This window comes from Euprymna scolopes, chromosome 7, assembly GCF_053919585.1.
Source record: "Euprymna scolopes isolate OS-2025 chromosome 7, ASM5391958v1, whole genome shotgun sequence".
Classification (NCBI taxonomy): domain Eukaryota; kingdom Metazoa; phylum Mollusca; class Cephalopoda; order Sepiida; family Sepiolidae; genus Euprymna; species Euprymna scolopes.
The window spans coordinates 74,936,531-74,958,262 of NC_136488.1; positions in this window are offsets into that span (position 1 = coordinate 74,936,531).

The following is a 21,732-nucleotide window of genomic DNA, read 5'->3' on the forward strand; positions in this document are numbered from 1 at the left end:
ATTAATTTATTATAGATTTTAAATTATTGTATTATATAAATTTAAAAAAAAATACATTATAAATGTAAATTACAATCTATTTCAATTTTAAAACCATGGGGAAAAATACAAAAGAAAAATACAATCATATTGAGGTTGATATAATAGGAAAATTCCTTAAGCTATATAAGTATACCCCCCCAAACCTTGAAAAAGTTGAAATTTTTAAATGCATTTCGATATAATTAAATAAAATTTTAAATTCTAATCGATATTGAGATAAATTTTAAGTTTTACATTTGGGGAGAAAAATTTAAATTAATTTTGGTTTTTATATTAAATGTACTTACAAATTTTTTTTTCTTGAAATGAGATTTTAAATTTAACAAAATTTAATTTTAAAGGTAATAAAATCATAGCCATCCGATAAAGAAGGTTTTTTTTCACAAAATGAGAGTTAAACGTGAACTTGCGATGTATATATATTTCCACTCCCGGTTATAGAATAGAGTAGTATTGGCTGAAAGGAGCCCGATATCGATATCTAAAACGGTCCTAATTACCGGGTTTGAAACCGAATGTACCAATGACTTATCTCATCTTAAACTTTCTGTAAACAAAATATAAATAATACGCTATTATTTTCGGATTTTCCTTGTAATTGGGCACTCTGCTGGATTTTTCCCCCTAAAAAAACTAATTATATATATATATATATATATATATATATATATATATATATATATATATATAAAGCTGTGTGTGTGTGTGTGTCTGGTCACGATTAGGCTCCTATATGGTTGCCTATTTTTAAAAAAACTGATTACATATAATGATAGAAGATGTATCGAGACACAGGAATGGGTATGTCTGATCCTGCAGAACGGTGGTTCATTAAAATTGTTGGGTCTGCGTTCGCGCCTGGTCCACAAAGTATGGAAATAAAAAATTAAAAAATTGAAAAAAAAAACGTTTACAAGTGTTTTTGATATAAATGTACATAAGAATATTTTGATAAGTATGTTTTAACTTAAATAGGGATGGTATAATAAAATTGTGGGGTCTGCGTTCGCGCCTGGCCTCCATAGAATGGAAATAGGCATAAACTTTAATAAAGACTTTTCATATCTTTCTGCGTAAGTATACTTTGATAATTATATTTCAGTTTGAAGAAATATGGTATAATAAAATTGTAGGGTGTGCGTTCGCGCCTGACTACCATAGAATGGAAATATGTCACAAATTTTTACAAGTTTTTTTTAATATAGATCCACAGAATATTGTGATAAGTGTTTAAGTGTGAATAGGTATAGTATAATAAATTATGGGGTGTATCTATTTAATTTTTACTTTCATAATATTTTGCTTTGGTTTTGATACCCCCAAATTCGAAGCTATCTCTTTACAACACTTCCTTTTCATAACCTATCATACTTTAATAAATCAGAGTCCATCTTCTGTAGGCTGTTTTTGAACCCAGTCAACGACGGGTACTTTTGCTAGTATATATATATATATATATATATATATATATAAGTGACGTTCAATTATGGGTCGTACATAAAAATAAATATAAATTGCCAAAGGGAAACATAAAACATAAAATCCATAAAGAATGTTACATTTCCTGTATGCCGATGGACTTAGGTGGAGGATATTTTGTGCTTCTAAGTGAGACTAGCTTATAAAACATATAATTTCTTCATTGTTCCCTTTGGCCATTTTCACTTACATTTATTTAGCCAGGATGAGACAGTTAGGACGGAATTAAAATGGATATTACAGACTCCCAGGGGGAGAAAATATATACCCGAGCGCTAGCGTTCAGATTTTGATGTTTTAGCATTTTCTTATGTTGAGTTAAAGCAAACGCGCTACAAACGATAGTGAAAAACATGTTCTCTAACGAATCTTTTCCAAAAAGCAACGAATCGACAACAAGATTTCAGCGTGAGTTTCGTGAGATTCGAACCCAGCCACGAAGCCATCCCCGGCTCCATTAGCAAGGAACCAACCTAAAGGCCAATCTAAACCACGAGAAATGACGTTGAAATTTTAACATTTATTTTTTAAATGACGTAACATCCGGCCATAGTGATCTAATGATTATAACATCATGTTGCAAGCTTAGGCAACCGGCTTTCTATTTCAACTTTTAAATGCTCAATATGGTCAATACGTATATATATATATATATATATATATATATATATATATATATATATATATATATATATATATATAAGGTTATGTCATATGCTACTGGTACCATGTAACCCAGTACTACCTGCCTCATGGTCGGGTTACCGACAACTAAATTGGTTCCCTCACCAGACTTGTTTGGTGAGGAGGGCGGCTAGTCTACCCGAAGGATTAAAGACAAGACCTTCCAAAGGGCGAATGAGCCCTTTTTCTGGGTCAATAGCCAACTAACACCGTGTATATTTGTGTGTGTGTATATGTGTATTGGGGCGGAGAAGGCTCCCGTAAGCCGTGGTGAATGCAACCATTCTAAGAGAAGCAAATCTCTGTTATATAAAACCATAAAGCGGGAGACCAGTACCCGAATTAAGCTGGTCTGCAGTTTAATTTGTTGCTGGCTATCTTGCTCTTGCTTGTTGCTGGATCTCAACATTTTGAACCGAGAGAGAGACTTAGCTGTCGTACAAAGCCAAGACTCTGTAACATCACTTGTGTATAGATACTCTCTCAGGTATTTGTCTAATGAAATGGTCCTGTGGCGATGGAAGTCATTTTTGGGCTTATGGACTTTAAGTGTCTGAGGAACTGGTACTCGTCTGACAAGACGTTGCAATCATATATATATATATATATATATATATATATATATATATATATATATATATATATATATATATATAAATGTAAATGTTGGTTCGTTCTAAACGAATAAAACCATATTTCTACGTTACCAATTTATTTGAAATTTTCAGACAACCCATTTTTAGAGTCGAGGTATGTTTTTATGTTATTAAAATAAATTTTCCTCGCGAATTATTAAAATTAAAATATTAAATAAAATAAATATATTTTTTTAACCGTGGTACGAATCTGTTCTGTTGATAAAACTGAACTTCCGGTTCGATTTATTTCACAGCCACGAATTGACGAGAGATTTCATTTTTTGTTAACTCGATAAGTAAAAAAAACAAAAAAACTTACTCATGCAGAGAGTGATCCGTGCTGAAATAATAATGTTATTATTTAAAAAGCCATTCTTAACATGGGGAAGGGAGGGTGTTTTGTACCTATTCTGTACTTTAACCTTACAATTGAATAACAACATATCATAAACTTTAATTAAACGTGGAAAACGATTTTAAAAAAATAGAGCGGATCACTCTCTGCATTAGCACACACACACATACACACAAAAAATCCCGTATTTTAAAAATTTAAATTCATTTATGTACTTACAATTTTTTAATTTTATTTATGTTAAGGCTTTTCACTCATGAAACATTACGTTTTAATTGTTTCGTTTATTTTCACGGTATTGTTTACATAAAAATGTTTGTTTTAACTTTTTCTAAACTATTTCATTTTTACGACATGCCTCAACGTATTATAAAAACCCTACCCCCCATGTTAAAAAAAAACGCTCTTCCATAAACCTCGAAAGCCGTTCTTAATATGGGGAGGTTGTTCATTCCTAAAACCGTTTTAACATGGGGAAGTTAGGGTGTTTATAATATGCTGGGGCGAGTCGTAAAATTAACGAAGTTGCTATCTATTATTTATTGCAAAAATTGCTTTAAATTTATTTATTTGACAAAAAAAATTACATTTTGGTACTTCTTGGGCATTGAGTTCCATGGCGACCAGTAGAAAAATATAATAGTCGCTCCCTTAGTCTCCCACCCCACCCCGCACGTAACATATTTTATTTACTGACGTTGCCGTAGCTAAACGATTATTTGTCACATTTACAAACATTTATTTATTTATTTATTTATTTTGAAAAAAGTTTTACTTTTTATGAATATTGAAAGAAAAATGGGTACTCATGCAGAGAGTGATCCATGCTGAAATAATAACGTTATTATTTAAAAAGCCATTCTTAACATGGGGAGGGGAGGGTGTGTTGTACCTATTCTGTACTTTAACCTTGCAATTGAATAAAAAAAAACACAATTTAAAAAATAGTGCGGATCACTCTCTGCATTAGCACCGAAAATGTTACTAAACATTTATTAATAATTTCTCACTTTTACAAACATTTAATTTTAAATTTCTTTTTAAATGACGACTTTTATCGACTTCAATAAAGTGCCCAGTTGTTAACTTAAGGAGAAAAAAACCCGTTCCAATAATTAGAATTTTTATTTTTTTTTTATTTTAAACAGTTCAAATAATTAGAATTTAAAAAAAATAAACAGTTCAAATTTTTGATAATTCAACAGTTCAAATAACTGGAATTTTACAAAATAAACAGTTCAAATAATTAAAATTTAAAAACAAAAAAAAAAAACAGTCCACATGATTAGAATAGTTCCACGTGGTTAGTTAACCCTGTAAAATTCTGTGATTTGTTTCACAATATTTGTAAAAGCATCTGTCTGTGACATATCGCATATTTTAGGGTTAGGGTAATTTTCTGCCTCGACACCGCCTACGTCAAACGGCCTCTCCCCGAACTCAGAACAAGGCGGACGTCGGGACCATTTCCGTAAAGGATAACCCCCCTTTTTTTAATAGTATTTTTGGGTGAGTATGCTGACAACAAATATCAGTTAAATTTGGCAAATAGCCCCCCCCTCCAAAAGTGGTGTTTATTCCGGAAGCTGTTCTTAAGATGAGGAGTTGGGGGGTGGTGGTGATTATAAGGTGGACCTAATCAAAACAACAAATAGTAAACAAAACAAAAAAAAAAAACAAGTTTTTTATGCGCACATAAGCAATTATTTTTTTATGTACTTTTTTTTACTTTTTTATTTAAAAATTAGTAAATTTCAATAAATAGAATAATAAATCATTTATCATTAATGTGTTTTTGGTTTTGTGTTGAATGAAACTTTTTTTTTCATTACAACAATAATGAACCAATTTAAATCTTCCGGCATGCGTTTAAGGGTTACGAAATTATCAATAAATCGTTTAGTTACCAAGCCAACGTCAGTAATAAAAAAAATGTTACGTGCGCATGCATTAGCCTTGACTGGGGGGTCTCAGGGAGCGACCATTAAATAATTATGCTGGTCGCCATGGAACTCAACGCCCAAGGAGTACCTAAAGTGGCACTTATGCACTTATGTTATCGTGCTATTTTTAAAAATAGTATTTTCCTGTTAAATTCAAATTTTACAATATGTTTTTCTTTTATTAATTTGTTAAGTGAAAGTACAGATAACCCGGTCGGTTTCTAATGCGAGGAAAATCTAGCCCCCCCCCAAAAAAAAAGGGGTACTCTGGATAATAACAAAACATTAAAATTGCCTCAGTCTCGAAAGATTTCTTCTCTACTGAACGAGGAAACAAACGGTGAAGTGTAGTTCACCTTCTGTTTCTCTCTCCCTCTCTCTTAATATCTCTCTTTATCATTCTCTCCCTTTTCCTCTCTCAATCTATCTTTCTCTCTATATCACCCTCTCCATCTCTCTTTGAGCCCCTTTCTCTCTCTAACTCCCTCTATCTCTCTCCTTTCCTCTGTCTCATCCCTCTCTGTTTCTAACTCTCCCCCTCTCTCTGTTTAACTATCAATCCCTTTATCTCTCTATCTCCTTCTCTTTCTCTATTTTCCTCTCACTGTCTCTTTTCTATCTATATATCTTCCTCTCTATCTGTCCATCTCTAATCTCTCATCCTATTTTAGTCTCCTAAATTAATTACAGTGAATAAGGCATTGTCAAAACATGGATAAATCCTATTTTAGTCACCTAATTTACTGACTGTGAGAATAGAAGTTATTTGGAAATTACTGCTACCTTGAACAGCACCAGAAGTAACTGGTAAAACCTTTCTAATTAAATTGATTTTGGCAGCCATTTGGTAACAAAATGACATAGCCTTAGCCCTTGCTGCATGAGGAATACCTGCGACCTTGCTACCAAGTAGAAGAATTATTTATTCTACTTTAAAACATTCAATTTTTCAAAAATCTCATGTTCGACATCTCCAAAACATCCAATATGGGGAAAAATATTGCAGAAATGCAAACTTATTGTTTAGGATGAATGCACAATGGTACGCAAAAAATCACTTGAGGCTCTTGGTCGATCCTTGCAAGATTTGCGTGGCAATGTCAGACCATTTGGGAATGCAGTAATATTGCTTGCAGGAGATTTCAGACAAATGTTACCTGTTATTTTTCAATCAACACCAGCAGATGAAATAAATGCTTGCCTCAAATACTCTACTATTTTGTTCCATGTGAAGACATTAAACTTAACTCAAAATATGCATGTACAGTTGCCGACTGTTCGATCCGCACAAAATCTTTTGCATCACTTGTGGGAAATTGGGTACGAAAAAGTGCCAGCTGATCAGAGTTAAGGGCAAAATTCTTTGACTTTTAACTTCTGTAATTTCTGTTTATTTCATCAAAAGAATAGTTAGTTTAAAAGGTTTTTGCAGATATTCAAATTATAAGAATTCCATTTGACTGAGTGAATGAGCTATTCTTGCAGGCCAATACAAAGATGCCCATGAACTTAACGCTATTATTCAATGTAAAATTCCAAGTGAGGTAGTCAAATACAAATCCATCGACACTGTTGTGAAAGCAGATAAAGTGGTTAATTATCCAACAGTTATATTTGCCAGGGATGCCACCGCATGTATTGCAACTGAAATTTGGTGTACTAATTATCATGTTGTGAAATATAAACCAATCCAAGCTTTGCAATGGCACATAGCTTGCAGTAAAAAAAATTAACAAACAATATCATAGAAACAACAATCGTAACAGGACCTTTCACAGATGAATATATCTTCATTCCATGCATTCCTATGATTCCACCGGATACATCATTACACTTTAGCAAATTGCACTTTCCAATTTTATTGTCATTTGCAATAACAATCAACAAAGCACAGGGAACAATCTTTACAATTGTGGGCCTTACAGTTACACACTGACTGTTTTTTTCACATGGACAATTTATGTTACATATTCAAGAGTCACCAAACCGGAAAATCTCTATATCAGCTAAGAAAATGGAACAACAAAAACTGTACCCATGCAAAATGGAAATTTAAACCTATAAGAAACATACTTTTTCTCATTTTGGAACTTTTTCCATTGCGCCAATTTGAGCCACAGCAACGCGTGGCAGGGTACAGCTAGTATATATATATATATATATATATATATATATATATATATATATATATATATATATATATAGAGAGAGAGAGAGAGAGAGATATGTTGTTCGGTTTTTGTAAGCGATGCTAATTGAATGAATTCAATTATTTATATGGAAGCGCATTTTTACCTAATGCGAGTTGGGATTAATTTTCTTTTTGACCAGTTTGGTACCCCCAAATAGGGAGCGGCATATGTATTATTTTTAATATATATATATATATATATATATGCTTACATATCTGTCCATTGCAGCTCGTACTGTCTAGGATATGTGTGTATATATGGGTCAATGTCCATCGAGCGTGTGTGTGTGTGAGTGTTTATACATATAAAATCGGACAGTTCACAACCGGATCATTAAATACTTAAGAAACCATTCTTTAACCGGACATTTTTGTCTACTTACACCACACAAAGGATGAACATAAATTCTTTATAGTCGCAGCACATCGAACAAAAAGACAAATACCCGCTTTTTAGTCGCAACTCTTTGATATGCTGTTCTGAAATGGAAGAAACTATTAAGTAAAGATTGACAATCGAAACTATTTTCGCTTCAATTAGGTAATCCATTGTTTTCCAGGATATCATTCTGACGGACATATAGCTCTAGTTCCTCCCCGAAATTAATGCACCCAACCAACCCAACAATTAGCTTAATATCACCCATTCACTGTGGACGTCACTAGATGCCATATGGCATTCTATTCAAATGGTTTCTTTCCTCTAACTGCATTCCTTTCCGATTCCTGTTGCTTTTACTGTAAAACTATTTAATTGTTCAAATATTTCAGATTTGCATTTAATTTGATTCATAGTCATTAATCAGGAACGAAGCAAGGTTCCTTGAAATTCAATTTCTTCTTCAAGTCAATTAAGCTTAAACTGTTACACATTTTCAATAATAAAAATCATGTAATACATTTTGATCCAAATGGAATAAGGATTCTTGACACAAAGTTTATCACAAGTAATTGATTTCTAGGCCATTAAAAAAGTCATAGCCTGTTGATTTAGAATGAGTGTTTTATGCCAAATACATGGTTGACTATGTGACCATTTTTGCGTTAAATAGTAATTCCTATGAATACGTACTCATTCCCGATTCTGTATCAAACGGATACCATAATGCTTAGTTCGCTGCACTTAATCGTATCAATGATTTATACAAATATTCACACAGATGAGTCCAGTAGTTTCCGAGAAAAAAATTAGAACTTACAGACAAAAAGATTAAGAAAGATATAAATATTTATTTACCTTTACAATCTTGTTTTGGAGTTTTTTCGTCACATATGTCATATATATATATATATATATATATATATATATATATATATATATATATGTTATTTTATATATATATGTTATTTTATATATATATATGTTATATATATATGTTGTATATATATATACACACAACATATATATATATGTTGTATATATATATATATATATATATATATATATATATATATATATATATATATATATATTCTAACAGTACCCTGCCACGCGTTGCTGTGGCTCAAATTTGCGCAATGGAAAAAGTTTCAAAATGAGGAAATGCATGTTTCTTATAGGTTTAATTTCCCATTTCGTATGGGTACACACATTTTGTTGCTCCATTTTCTTAACTGATATAGAGATTTGTTTGGCTAGGTGACTCTTGAACATGTAACATAAATTGTCCATGTGAAAAAACAGTCAGTGAATAGCTGTAAGCCACACAATTGTAAAGATTATTCCCTTAGTTTTGTTGATGGTTATTGCAAATGACACTAAAATTGGAAAGTGCAGTTTCCTAAAGTGTAATGGTGCATCCGGTAGAATCATAGGAATGCGTGGAATGCAGATATATTCACCTGGGGAAGGTTGTATTTTACTACCTCAATTGGAATTTTAAGTTGAATAATATCGTTAAGTTTATGGACGCGCATATTTTGAGTTTAATGTCTTCATATGGCACCAAAAAGTAGAGTATTTGAGGCAAGCATTTATTTCATCTGCTGGTGTTGATTGAGGAATTGCAGGTAACATTTGCCTGAAATCTCCTTCAAGCAATATTACTGCATTCCCAAATTGCCTGACATTACCACGCACATCTTGCAAAGATCGACCAAGCACCTCAAGTGATTTTTTGCGTGTCATTGTGCATTCATCCTAAACAATAAGTTTGCATTTTTGCAATATTTTTCCCCATACTGGATGTTTTGGAAATGTTGAACATGAGATTATTGAAAAATTAAATGTTTAATAGTAACTTCATGTTTTGACAATGCCTTATTCACCGTAATTAATTTAGAAGACAAAAATAGGATGGGGGGGTTAGACATGGACAGATAGAGAGGAAGATATATGGATAGAAAGAGAAAATGAGAGGAAAATAGAGAAAGAGAAGGAGATAGAGAGAACAGAGGGATTGAGAGATAGACAGAGAGAGGGAAGAGTTAGAAACAGAGAGGGAGTGAGAGAGAGGAAAGGAGAGAAGGGGAGAGAGGGAGTTAGAGAGAGAAAGGGACTCAAAGAGAGATGGAGAGGGTGATATAGAGAGAAAGAGAGGGAGAGATGGAAGGAGAGAGATATTAAGAGAGGAAGACAGAGAGGGGGAGAGAAACAGAGGGTGAACTACACTTCACCGTTTTTTCCTCGATCAGTAGAGGAGATATCCTTCGAGATTGAGGCAACTTTTATCTTTGTTACTATCCAGAGTACTCTTTTTTTTGGGAGCTAGATTTTCCACACATTAGAAACCGAACGGGTTATCTGTACTTTCACCTAACAAATTAAAAAATAAAAAGATATTGTAAAACTTGAATTTAATAGACGGTGCCATAAGTGCCACTTTATTTTAAATATTTATTTTCCAAAGGAATGCTTGAATAAATCCACAATAAATTAAATTTTAAGTGTTGTGTAATTATTTTCTCAGCGTTCGGCTTTCACCGGTGCATGACGTCACCAGAATCGAGATCGATTACTGTATCAGAATCGGTAACTGAGTACGTAATCGGTTATTGTATTGGAATCGGAAACATATTAGAGCCGTCCCATCATTAATAGGTGTAAAATTGTAGAAAATTAAAATAACGGAATTTGTCAGATGAAGGTAGAACGACGGCATTCCGAATATGCATGCGTAACGTAATAGATATTGGTTCATGTTTTAATGTTTAGCCTTGTCGCCAACATGCCTTCATAGCTCAGACCTTAACGTCTAAGGAAAAAGTAAATCGTAAGTTAAACATTTTGGTTTCGATTCTCGATGATGGCGCACGAGTCAAACTTTTTAAATCATTACTATATATTGCGCCCAATATAATATAATAATAAATACGAAATCTGCATTAATCACAATATAATATTTAAGCGTATTATTTTACGACTGGGCAATGCCGGGTGGTCTGCTAGTATATATATATATATATATATATATATATATATATATATATATATATATATTTTTCCTTTAATGGATAAAAACAAACTGCATATATATAAATTAAATCCAGCATAAAATAATATTCCAAACTACAAACAAATATAAGAATATAAATATATGTAGATTATTGATTATTTTTAATGCAAAATAGTTTTCCCGAGAGCGATTTCTCATTTGCATTTTATGTAGTTTTTGTTATTTATTTTCAATCGCATTGGCTGCAGTCATTAAGGAAGAGAATTACACATTTCGTGAAGATAGTGCTAATGAAAGTATATTGTTTTTTACGGTTTTATTTTGGAGGCTTCCGGCGATTCACTCTATTTATTGCATATAGTATGAACGATTACATACAATGCAACACAAACATTTAGTTTATATACATGCTTCCATTTGCTCGTTATATATATATATATATATATATATATATATATATATATATATATATATATATATATATATAGAGAGAGAGAGAGAGAGAGAGAGAGATGTTATTTATTTGTTTATGTCTTGCGATACCTTTTGAATGAATTCAATAATTCCATTATTTATACGAAAGTGCATTTTTACCTAAATTCGAGTTGGGAATAACTTTCCCTTTTACCAATTTGGTACCTCCAAATGAGGAGCTGCATATATATTGTTTAAAATATAATCATCCATTGACACGTGGTTCGTCATCTATGACTCATCAGAGTGAGTCAGATTCAGTCACTCTGATGAGTCGTAGACGACGAAACATGTGTCAGTGGATAATTATATGCTATATATATATAGTCTTTGAAGTTTTAAGCTTTAAAACTATACAAAAATATATTTTTTATCATTCGTTACAAAACCATCTAGTCAGTAAGTCATTTAATCACCTGCAATCACTGCATCAGATCGCTCTAGAATTTACCATAGCACTAATAATTTATTTTTTAAGGGATCATCAGTTGCTTACCATGAAACACTGTTTCGGGGATCTAAAAACAAAACAGCATATTACATCATGGCTCCCCAGCAGTGTTGATCAAACACCGCCTCCCTTAATCTTAGGAAGAAGACATGTTACAAATATGTAATCTAATTTCCTATTCTTAATTGCATTATCTAACCTTTTCATGCCATAAAAATGAATTTCTTACCTGTGTGATTCATCAGTTTCCAAATTTAAAATGGATATATTTTTTAATTTACCAGTCTTGTATTTATAAGATTAGGATTAATCCATTTAACTACTTATCACCCCCACTATGATTAGTATTTTGTATATTTACATTCATACTTATTTAAAATTAAATATATAAAGGTTAAAAATATTTATACATATATACATTTTTTATGTAATTATACATTTTATACATTACTATTATAGTTTTGGATTTCCTTTATTAATATATTCTGGTTAATCTTAAACGATTCAAAAGCATCAGAATAACGAACAAATGCTTTATTTAACTGTTTAAAATATTAGTTTTATCCCCACCTTGTTTTATCATCATATTACTAAGCTAGAAACTGGTGGTATAAAATCTATTAATCTTAAAGTAACGCGAGCTATTCTCAAAAACTCTGACATAATGGTTCCATAAAACATAAAAACAGGGTAGGTACTATCTTTATGCGGCAGACGTACTATTTGAAAGGGGAAAGCGTTTCTTTTATCAAATATTTTATTAATAAAAATCCCATCCTCAATTTTTATATCTAAATCCAGAAATGTAGCCTGTTGTCCTCTATGTTCACAATTCAATTCTAATTCCTTTGGATATATATATATATATATATATATATATATATATATATATGTATAAACTCACGTTTACCCGTAACAAGGCATATCGCCACTTGGACGTAAGGGGCTACTAATTAGGATCATGCCAAGGAAAGATTAACAAGATGTTAGTTTACGTTACATTTAAACTTCTGCATATCAGTACAGTCAGGGAAGCAGGTAACAAGAATGGAATCTCATAGTCTAGCTGTTCGAGGGGAGAAACTATTAGAGTAGAAAATTATCTGGAATTTATGGACCTCAACAGTGAAGGGGTGAGATTTTGTTGCTAAACGGATTTGTCGGGGATATGTACGTCGAGGAGACACAAGTGCAACGAGTTCATCAGAACACATCCCATTAAAATATTTGTAAAACAGGCACTGAGATGCAACATTGCGGCGATAAGACAGGTTGGAGATTAGTTCATAAAGTGAGATCTATTAGATTGAAAACTCTTTTCTAAACCCTATTCAAGAGGAAGAGGCTAGTCGTGGATGCATCAGCCAAGATGTGGCAACAATACTCCATGCATATATATTGCGGCAACAATATTCTAGACAAATGTATTGTACTTGTATCTAGACAGAATTCTTTCATTGAAGCAAACATTGTTAAAAAAAACAAAATTCTAGCTTATTCATACCATTTTTATTTTTTCTCTTGTTCTAATAAAGTTTCTGTTTTAAGACAAAATATAGTCAATGTCTACTCTATATGTATAACGAACGTTCTCGATTCTTCGTCGAACAATCGCAGCCTAAAACACACGCATTCCGTCAGTGTAACGGCAAAGGAACAAACCAGTATAATCACAGGAGAAACGTTTACAATTTAAAATCTGTTACGCTGGAATTAATATCACAGAATTAATTACACTGTGTTATTTGTTTCTTCAGCTTTCAGTGTATTTCGTTATATATATATATATATATATATATATATATATATATATATATATATATATATATATATATATATACATACATACTAGCCGGAAATTATAATAAAGAAAGATTCCTTATTTAATTTTTGATGGATTAATACATGTTGTAATTTATTCAATTTTTATTTTCATTAATTTTTCTTGTTTGTATATATAATGTCAGTAATTATGTTTAAATAAAAATAAATAAAATGTTTGCAGTCTTTTTATTTTAAAGTTCTGCGAGGGGCGTGCAATAAGTAATGCCCCTGACCCACTTCCCATACCAGTAGAGCAACGAAACTTGGCACAGTTATTAGTATTTGTCTACATAGAGTTATGCATTTCTCCCATCGTTTGATGCAGCTCTGGAGACCGTTTTTGTAGAACACCCCAGGTTGGTCCTCCAACCACGATGTGATTTCAGAAATGAAGGCTGCATCATCTGGGAAACGCTTTCCTTTCAAAAACAACTTCATGGCTGGGAAGCGGTGAAAGTTAGAGGGTGCAAGGTCATGAGAGTAGGGAGGATGGGGAAGATTTCATAACCACACGCCCGTGCTTCTGATCTGGCAACATGCGAGTTGTGGACCGGAGCGTTGTCCTGCAGGAGGAGGGTACTTTTGCTGATATTGCCCCACCTCTTGATTTTGATAGCTTCCCTTAATTTCTTCAAAAGTGAAGCATAATAAGCTCCTGTAATTGTGGTACCCTTTGCCAGGAAATCTGTCATCACTACTCCGTCCTAGTCCCAGAAGACTGTGAGCATGACCTTGCCAGCAGAGGGGTGCACCCTTGCCTTCTTTGGAGGTGGTAGGTCCAAGTGCTTCCACTGCATTGACTAGGCTTTGGTCTCTGGATCATAGTGATGGAGCCAGGTTTCATCCTGTGTAATCAGTCTTTTGAAAAACTTTGACTCATCTTCTTGGTACATCTCAAAATTCATCCTCGAGCAACCGACGCATTCTCGCTTCTGGAATGGTGTAACCAACCTGCGAATCCATCTGGCAGACACCTTATGCATATGCAAATGATCATGAATGGTAGTTTCCACAGACCCTGTACTAATCTTGACACCTTAGGCTATTTGGTGAATAGTAATGCGCCGATCTTCCAAAATGGAAGCCTAAACTTGACGGACAGATGCCTCATCAATGGCAGAAGGAAGGCGACCAGGTCTGGGAGCTGTTTCCACAGACTTCCGGCCATGTTTGAATTCACGATGCCAGCGTTTTACAAGGTCATATGATGGGGCATTATCACCATAAGTTTATTTCATTTCATCAAAAGTCTCCTGTGGTGTGCGTCCTTTCAAATACAAAAACCCGGATCACTGCTCGACATTCAACAGGCTCCATTTCACACCTGACTCAGTTCAAACACCTGTAAAACAGAAACCACAATGAGTTCACAGCTGTAATTTGCCACATGACCCGTAGAGATATAAATCATTGCACATGCAAAATTTCAGCTAGATCAGACAACTGAAAGTGGGTCAGGGGCATTACTTATTGCACGCCCCTCGTATCATTTTTTTCTTTCTATCTCTTTTCATATCCAACAATGTGTTAATAGTATTACTGCTTGTCGTAATATTCTTTTCACTTTAGAATGGACTATTGCAAACCCTTATTTAAATGTTTTCCTCTTGTTAAATATTAAACTACTACATATTTATTTCGCTATATACTGCAATTCTACAAGAGAAAATGATCATAACTTTTTAAAAATAATGCTTGGATAAAATCGGCTTATAAATTTTGATGGAAACATTATTTTCGATGAAGTTTCGAAGTCAATGCATTCGACCAGCAATGGCTCTTTATCTTTACAAAGCCACCATGTGCTAATGTATGAAGTATTGATGCCACAATGGTGCATTCACAACTAAACTCTCTCTCTCTCTCTCTCTCTCTCTCTCTCTCTCTCTCTCTCTCTCTCAGATAACGCCTAAAAAAGCTTTTGTTTTAATACTAATTTGGGTGCCCGGCGTTGCCCGTATGTTTGAGGTGTGTTAAGTAAAAAAAATGGTAGTAGGCAGGCTCGAACCCGTACCGTGAAGGAGGAAAAAACAAAACAAAACAAAACAAAAGTGGCGTTTTTGCTGTTGCTTCCATCACCAAACCAGAAGTGATGAATTTTTAAATTAAGGCTAGTCAATCGAAAAGATGGGAAGACTTCCAAAAATATTGGCGAAAAAAGCGATCTCCTTGTAGAAAAGTGCCCAGTTGAGAGGGAATGGATTTAATGTTTTTAGCTGATTTTTCGATATTTGTCGTCCGAACGGTCGAGCTTCAAAATGATACTGATTTCGTGAAAATCCATTGCTTCTGTCGAAAGTTTTAGGCATACATACATACATACATACATACATACATACATGCATGCATACATACATGCATAAATGTATTTAAACAGACAGGTGAGATTTACATTATAGATGTACGCATTCTCAACCAAAATCCAAATGCTGTTCCAGCCATAGCTCGACGGTAATAATGTCAAATACATACATACATACATACATACATACATACATACATACATACATACATAGACACATACATACATGCATACATACATTTAAAAAGACAGGTGAGATTTATATTATAGATATTACGCACTATGAACCAAAATCAAATGAAGGCGAAAATGAATGGTAACATTTAATTCTACTAAAAGTATATGTTTTTCCTTTCACAATTACAAAAAATCCCACTCATTTATTGCTGTAAATAATAAGATTCGACTTGAGAGCTCATCGTTCAAACTACTCAGATTAATATTCACAGACGAAATGAATTAGAGCAAATATATTAAAGCCACTGCCAAGGCTGCAGCAAATAAGGTGGCTACTTCTACTGTGACTAAAAATTAGTCACATCTGACCTTACCATATATTTACCACTAATCTCTCACTCTTAGACCGGGTCCCAAAATGCGTCTTAAAGTTACTATCCACTAAACTCCAATCCTTTTCACATCGCTGCAATGTTGCTTTGCATTTGGGATCTCTCCAGGTAAATAACCCCGACTCACCCGACAAAAAGCAGAATCCCACCCCTTTCACTGTAGAGATCCCTAGATGCTAGAAAGCACTCCAATAGTTTTTTTTTCTTCTAAAGATAGACTGAGGAATTCCCGCCGTCTCCTGTTTCTCTCACTGAACTGGTATGCAGCCGTTTAAATGTGATGTGAAAAGGTATCTCGCAGCTCAACTCCTTATTTAGTGCCCCTGCAGACATGGTTTTAAATAGTAGGCCCTTACGTCCAAGCTGCACTGTGTCTTGTTTGGGTGTAATAAGAGTAAAAGAAAGGTAGGACGTTGATTTTAAACAAAATTGATTTTGCCGCACAGATAATTGTACGCCCCGCGGGGTGAGGGCGGGGGAGGGGGTTGGGGTACATGCCTTCAACTAAATACGTACTTGGCAATGTGCAACATTTTATTAGATTTTTTTGGAAAGTTCAGTTATAGAGACCGGGATCAGTGGTGGTCCGAGCGGAAATGGAAGAGGGAGCGATTTACTGTGAAAATGTGTCGAATGGCGTGATTTCATGTTGTGCGCCACCATTTTCTCCGAGAATAATCATTTTACAAAATTTGCAACATCAGTAAAAAAAATAGATAAATAAAATAAAAATAAATAAATAAATAAAAAGAAAATAAAAATCACATCCATTAAAAAGAGAAGGAAATTAGGGATAAATTTCTCAACGCATTAATTTATTTCCGCGAATATTCTTCTGGCTATAGCTTTAATACGCCAAATGAAAAAAGATTAAAAAAAAAAAGAAGAAAATTCAAAATTTTTAAAGCGTTTTCCAAATAAGGAATTAAAAATGAAAAAAAAAAAAAAAAATTTTTACAATACTAGCCAGACCCGCGGAAATTTCACGATTAATTAACGGAAATTGGTTTTGATAAATATTCGAATGATAATTGCAAATGTTCTCAAGCTTTTTATAACACAACATTTGTAACTTTTGTTATTTTTGAGGAGATATATTAATTTTGACATTAACTGACACGAGTCCCGGCGTTGCTCAGCAAAGTAGATTACCTCAAGAAATTGCATGTCTAAACTTGAACGACTCGGCGCAAATGCAGGGCCCACAATGTAAAAAGCGGGTCCGCAGAAGTTTTTGTTATTTTAGATGAATTATACTTATTATTACTAATAGCATTTCCACAAATATCATGGGTGTTGAGCAGGCGAAACCAGTGACCTGTAGATTCCTATCCCGTTTATGTGACTATGGTGGTAACTTTGTAGCGGCAGCGTAATCTCGGCGTATGCAAATGAGCAAGCTGTGGCGCGAGTTGACGTCACAGCGAAGGAAGAGAAAGGAATAAAGGAAAGAGATTTGTAACCACGTGGCGACGACAGCGTCTGGGGAACACATGCCGGCGTGAGATAGCTGTGTAACCCCATGACGACATATGAGAATTGAAAATACGTGTCAACACGGCAGAGTTTCGTTAACTACATGGTAGACAAACTATATAAAAAAGTACCAATATGAATAAAATTGATTTTGCCGTACTATTTAAGGCAAAAATGATCACATATTCAACCATCCATTTGGCATAAAACACTCGTCCTAAATCAACAGACTATAACTGTTGGCTGTTTTTTAATGGCTTAAAAGTTAAGTAATTGGAGTAAACCTTGCGTCAAAAATCCTTATTTCATTTTGAATAAAATCTATTACATGATTTTGATTATGATTATTGAATATGCCTGAAGGTTCAGATTTAAGTTTAATTGACCTTTAATCTTAAGTGCCTTTTGTTAAAACTAAAAAAAAAATCGAATTTAATTTCTTTCCTTTGTTCCTATGTTCCTTTGTGACTATATTTGCATACAACCTGTTGGGTCCGAGTGAAAATGTGAACCGCAGAAAATTCGCAATGAGGTCCTGATTTAAAACTCATGAGTTTTTTCACTGCATAAAAAAGAAGAAAACATCATCTTTATTTATAGAGAAGGGTGGAGCATAATGGGTCAGTATTGCATACTGGTTCAACTCACCAATTTCTTATATTTTCTATCAAATCAAAGTTCTTCCATTGCTTTCCCTCCTACAGTTACCAATTTCTGAAAGTTCTACTGGGTTACTTGCTGAGTTTTTCTGATAAAATCTCTATGATCTCGTACTTGGGAATAAAAAAAAAAACGTTAGCACAGAAAACATCAACAAACATCAAACCAAAAATCAATTCCTTTCGAAGTTGGAGCTTAATAGGTCACTTCGGTTTTTTTTTATTGCTGGAAACACTGATGCAGCTCTGTGTTGGCAAAGATAGTCAATAATTTGAAAAAAAAATGTACTAATAAGCTTGTGCTATATTTGTATACTATATTCAGAAGATATGGAATGATAAGAAGGTTTAAATGATAATGTTGTTTAGTAGAGCTTGTGTTTCTGAAATATGTATTATATTTTATATTTCGCCTAGGTATTAATATAGTGCAGATGCTCTACATTTTCTTGTGAATATCTCTACTACAGAGCATAACGATAAAATTGTCGCCTTAAAGAAACAAGACTAGGGCTTTATTTTAAAACTTTTATTAGAAAATATCAATTCAGGTAAGATTATGTAGTAGAGCTTACTATGAAGCCGAGTCCTGCTGCTACACCCAAGGTCTTCCAGCGACCACCTGATTGCACTAGAGGATCACCACACTCTTCAGCACATCCAACGTTGACTTTCAAGTCGACTTCAAAGATGATGTGGCCCTCACTTGAAACCCCACCAAAGTCCATAACTGTGGGTCGTCCGATTCGTTGAACTGTGCCCTCAAGCGTTGAACCGCCCGAATTCGCATTTTGAGGGTGCTGGAAATGGTCCGTTTGTCATAACTTGAATCGGTAGAGAGCATGAGTTGTACAGCGGCACATCTCCGATCTCTCTCGTTGAACAATGTATCATTTTCAGACATGATAGAAAGATCCTATCGCTCTCGGGATTTGTACACAAGTGGCCAACTAGTAGATGGTCTGAAACAAAGAAACAAAAACTGGTTTTCATCAGACAGAAATGGAATCATGTCGTCTCCAGGCTACATTTTATCGTTAGATCCTGTATAAAAATTATTTTGCTGTTGATCTTGTCCGAAACGAGATCCACAAACCTATCCATTAATTGCAAAAAGTCAATTTACTTAAACGAAACTGTTCTCATTAGTTATCAATATGAATGAATGGAGGATTCCTGTATAATTTTGCCTCAATCCCTGAACCTCATGTTACAATTGTTATTATTTTATTTATATAGTTTGTAATTTTCAAGTCATAAATGAAATAAAATTAAGCAAAAAACAAAAAACAAAACAAAAACGATCATTATTGTTGCTTTTGGATGCTTTTTTTTTTTACTCGGCTCCCTATAACGGCAGAATTTGACATGGGGGTCGTTTTTTCGTGTGGAAAACTTTTCGCTTTTTGAAAAGATCATTTTGTACTGAGAAAATAAAAATTGCCTCAGCCTAAAAAGATCTCTCAATCAGCGACTGAATACAGAAAAAATACTATACTTTGATCTCAGTATGAAGCCTATCAATGTCCAGCGCGATGCAAATTCCATGATATGATTAAAAACAAAACCAAAACAAAAACTTTTATATAAAATCAATACTAATATTAGTCTTGAGAAGATTTTTTTACTCAAAAACATTTATATTTGATCGTGGCATAGAGCTTTGGTTCAGTTACATCAAATGAATAAGAAATGTTGTGAAAATCTGCTCCTAGCCCTTAACCCCATACTATAATTGTTATTCTTTTCTTTATTTCTAGACTTTACAATTTTCAAGTTATAAATAATAATAAAGAAACCGTCTTTACTGTTTATGGATACCAGTTATATAAAATCTTGGTATATGGTTTAGTTTTCAATTATATCCCCAAAGGGTAAAACAAAGACACACCACATATAATATAGATTTAGTAAGAAAGAAATGGGCGCTTTACTTTTTTACTAGGGTACACCGCTTATCAAGGTCCAAAGGCTATTCGAGGAAAAAGATTTACAAATGTCGAGTAGGCGGCTAGACAGCACTGTGATGATCGGCAGTGGCGAAACCTGGGTAGGGTTTCGATCATTTAAGAGAACGGTTCAGCAAGTATTTAAAGTAGTCCCGCGGTATTATGTTCCACAGACGGACAGAACTTTGCTCATGAAATTCTCGTTTAGTTTTAGATGCTGATAGAGTGTAAGATAAATAATTGACAGTTGCTGTAGCTAACGAGTATTTGCTGCAAATGTTTAGCAGGGAGTTATAGATAGAAACTCAATCGAGCACCTGTCATCAAAATAACGATAAAACAGATAGACTCGCAGCATCTCTTCTGCGATAAAGAGGAAGAAATAAAGATATATTACACTTTGAAAAATTTATCCACTAACTAAAATCATAAATAGTTGAAAATAAATTAGATACAAGGTCTTCCGAAAGTGTGAGAAGGGGGTCTATGGTCATCCTTGTTACTCTACCTTATAATTGTTTGAGCTATTCTTGCCTATAGTGTTCAATCACCATAATACCACATTCACTCGAGGGATCATCCGACTTAAGATTCCTAAATCGATTTTTTTTTTATAAATATATACATAAATAAAACGCTTTTATTTATAATAATTTAATTGGCTACTTTGGTCCTAGCCCAATGGCCATAGATATCCTTACGATGCAAACATCATGATATATTTTATATAAATGAAGTAATAAATAGGGCCATGACAACAGCATATTCTTTTCCTTGTTTTGACTCTCAGGTATGTATCCCTTGATATCCTACATGCTTTTATATAGAGTGATGTGATTCTCGGTTGATTAATTGTTTCTGTGTCGGATATATACTCGAGAGTCAAAACAACGGAAAGGATTTGTTGTCATTGCTCTAATAATTACAAATGAATACTGATATTGGTATTCTGCTCAGATTTTTACACGATAACAATTATATTTGATCTTGTCATAGGGTTTAGTTTTCAATTCAATCCTCGAAAAATTGCAAAGACACAGCAAATATATTTACTAAAATATTTATTTTTTTACTTATACAAAACTAAAGTAACAGAAATATATGAGCAGAGAAAAATTATGGCGGCTGCAGCATGCCCATCATAAATTATTCACGAATTTAAGCAAACAGAAAGTCCCTTTTCCGGTTTAGATCATTTAACAAAAACAAATGCTGACCCCGCGACAGAAATCTCCGCACTTGTTAGCGAAAAAATCCAAAAATGGACATCCAATGTCAAATAGTGTAAAACTGACGGATAG